The sequence below is a fragment of the Phocoena sinus genome, chromosome 13, assembly GCF_008692025.1.
Source record: "Phocoena sinus isolate mPhoSin1 chromosome 13, mPhoSin1.pri, whole genome shotgun sequence".
NCBI classification, from domain to species: Eukaryota; Metazoa; Chordata; class Mammalia; order Artiodactyla; family Phocoenidae; genus Phocoena; species Phocoena sinus.
In genome coordinates, this window is record NC_045775.1 from 58,468,528 (window position 1) to 58,472,109 (window position 3,582).

At 41.5% G+C, this 3,582-nt stretch overlaps 1 pseudogene; it reads left to right on the plus strand.

The window, feature by feature from the left end:
• Positions 1–1,976: 1,976 nt before the first annotated feature.
• On the plus strand, positions 1,977–3,202 carry LOC116764024 (annotated as a pseudogene).
• The last annotated feature ends 380 nt before the right edge of the window (positions 3,203–3,582 follow it).

The following is a 3,582-nucleotide window of genomic DNA, read 5'->3' on the forward strand; positions in this document are numbered from 1 at the left end:
TTAAAACACCACTAAGCTAACCATTCTAACATAGATTTAGCTGTTTTTCTTGAGTAAGTGCTCCCTGTGTTATTGCAAGCCTTTGGTTAATTTCCAGATTCCTGTCAAAACTGACTCTTACAGTTTTTGACATTTTTTTCATTGCTTTCATGGAGGGACATACTTTTTGGAGTTCCTTACTCTACCATTTTGCTGAAGTCCTATCTGATCTTGAATAACCATACCAATACTGGACATTTGAAGATGTTATGCAGTATTTCAAGCAATTTCATATCCATTTTCTCATTTCATTCTTATAACAGAATTTGAAGTCAAGAAGTAAATATGCCTTTTATAGATGAGGAATTTGAGGTGCCCTGCATGAAGCTACTCTGTCTTCCCAGCTCATCTGTCATATTATAATTGTGATTAATCTGTTTTCATAGGTAGACCATGAACTGCAAGACAGAATAGATAATGCTATTTGTACTATTAGCATAATTCTTAGAACAAAGTACAAATTTTGGAATTAAATAAAAGAATAATGAATAAAGTTTAACACATGAGACCTCTTTCCTGATGAATGGATTCATGAAATCCTACAGTGTTAGACCCGAAAGTGTCCTCACGGGCTACATCGGGAGGGAAACGATGGTGTAGGACTTAGTTCCTTCCCTAATGTTTCAACAAAACCAACTCCACATTAATTTTTTCTCCCCATGTTCTTTTAACAAATATTAATTGAGCTCCTACTCTGCCCCAGGCCTTGTACTAGTAGCTAAGAACTTAGAAATTAATAAGACAAACTCCTTGTCATGAAATTTATATTTGTGAGACAAAGAATGAGTATATAATTTCTAGAATTAAATGTAAAAAACCCCCAGAAAAACAAAGAAAAGCAAAACAAGGCAGGGTAAGGTAGGAAGGGCACTGGAAGACACAGAATTATTTTAGATAGTTTTAACAGAGATGTCTTTTCTCAGGTGATATTTAGGCAAAGATATGAAGGAAACGAAGGATCAGGCCATCTGAGAATGTAGGGGCAGTGTTATAAGCAAAGGAGCAGCAAATGCCAAGACCCTGAGGTGGGGGAGAGTTTAGCCTGATCCAGAAGGAATGAGAAGGCAGGCATGGGCTGAGCAAGGGCTGAGTGCCATGTGTGAGAGAGGTGGAGATCAACCAGGTCAGCTCATGGGCTGCCTTGGTAGATTTTCTTCGAGTAAATAGTTCTATGGATAAAGAAAAAGCTGAAAAATACTCAGTTTTATATTATAATTTGTGATTATTTACTTGCTCCCTTTTTTGACCTTTTAAAAAACCTGAAGTTTAGTTAATTTACAATGTTGTGTTAGTTTCAGGTACACAACAATAATATATATAATATTTATTCTTTTTCAGATTCTTTACCATTATAGGTTATCACAAGATATACAGTACAGGATATCTTGTGATATACAGTAGGTCCTTGATGTTTATCTATTTTATATATAGTAGTGTGTATATGTTAGTCCCAAACTCCTAATTTATCTCTCCACCCTGCACCCCATCCTCTCTTCCATCTTTTCCTCTCTTTCTTCATTCCTTCCCTTTCTTATCTTTCTTACTTTTCTTTCTTTCTTTCTTTGTGTTACCCACCAACAAAGGGATCTGGACCATGCTCTCTTTACCTGTGATAAACACAGCACCTGGCACATAAGGATACTCAAATGATATTTTTGAATAAGTGAGGAAATTGAGACCTGAAAGGTAAAGTAGCATTTTCAAGGCCACACAGCTTGTTAGTGGCAGAACCAGAGCTGGACCTATATTTAGTTCAGTTTCCGCTACTCTTGCGGAATCCCTTGCACGGAATCAAAAACAGATCCAAAGAATTTTGCAATTAGTGTAGCTTGTCATTTCCTGCTACTGCCTCCAAGTATAGTCTCGTCACCCAATCACGCAGCTAAGTCATTAGCAAAAGAGTACTTGTCGTTTCATTGAGTCAGGTGAAAGCTTTCATGGTGACAGTCAGCATCAAAGATACAATGTGTTGTAAAGAACCAAAAGGTATGTTTTGGGAGGCAGGGTGGAGGGGCTGGACCATTGGTACAGTGTCCCAGGTCAGGGAAGGGTGACTTAGCTGCAAACCTTCCTTAATGAGGGAAGAGAGAGAAAGGAAAAATAGCATCAAGAAACTGTCAAAGTAGAAAATGCCACATTTACTACTTTGCAGATGCAGAGGCCAGAAAGCAGACAGAATCAGAACACACATTGTTAAAATGACCCATAATGCTTTGGAGAACAATAATGTGATTGGCCAAGGCTTGAAGCATCTCTTTCAACACCAGCACAGGAGGTCATCTGTGTCTCCACACGATGTGCGGCAAATTCAGGTAGACCCGAGCCTGAAATGGATCTGGAAAGCAAGAATGCGTGTGCTGAGATTGATGGTGTCTCCACCCACCCCACAGCTCTGAATGAGTCCTACAGCAGATCCAACTGCCATCCAAGATAAAGGAAGAGATGAATTTTCATAGTAGGTGGGGCAAGCCAGAGACCGCAAGGGGAAGTCACCAAATCAATAGGAATAGGAAATCTGGCCAGAAGATGGCAGTTGTTATAGTCAGGCCAGCCCAAGTCTCTAGCTATGACTGATGCTTCTAGCAGCTTAACTGTGATGGAAATAGCTTGTGTTGCTGCTGCATTTCAACCGAGACTAAATGGAGTAGTTGGAAGTAAGTAGCCTTGCCCAGACTTCCACTCGCATTGATGGCAGCATCCAATGGATTCCATGGATGGAATACGAGATGCTCAGTGCACAAAGGCTGCTATCGCTCACCTGCACCAGAAGACCCTGAAGTTTACATAACAGATGGAGGTTGTACAAACATCCCAGAGGACAACGCTGATGACTAGTTGAAACTTGCCAGCAGTGCAGACAAACAGCAGGCCACCCACATCAAGCAGGTCTTTGAAGAACCAGAAACCTACTCAAATCTTCTTCCAGCTACAAAAGAAGCTTAAGTGCTACCACTGGAAGTTTTGGGAGATGGAGTGGGATGGGATCTCATGGCAACCACAGGACATCTTCAGGGACATGCACCAGGGTCTGAAGGATGTGGAAGTGAAGGTGGCTGGCTTCAGTGAGAGTGTGGTCGGCTTAACAAAGGTGCGCTTTCCAGCCTCTCCCAGCAGCCACTCAGGGGTGGGGGCCGTGATCTCAAAGCCCAAGGAGATCATTTGACTAGTTGGAGCAAATTTGACAGTGTGGGAATCTCTCAAACTTGATGCCCAAAGGAATCATGTAATTTTTGAGCTTGAAGGAGTCTTAGAGATTCTTAGAGATTATGGCAAAGCCGAATCCCAGAGAAGGTAGGCAAGCTGTACACCACCACACAGACAACAGCAGGGTAGAAATTTGAGCCCAGCATGTTAGCCTTCCAGCCTAGTCCTGGAGCCTCTTTACCCAACAGAATGTAGAATGGAGGAATACAAAGTTGGATCAACGATCAACTGGCATGCTGAATTGATAAAGCGAAGACTTTTGAGGACCAAGTGTTGATTGTTGACCAGTAGACAGACTCTGGGCCACTGCTAGCATTTCATTCGTCTAAAGGCACCCCT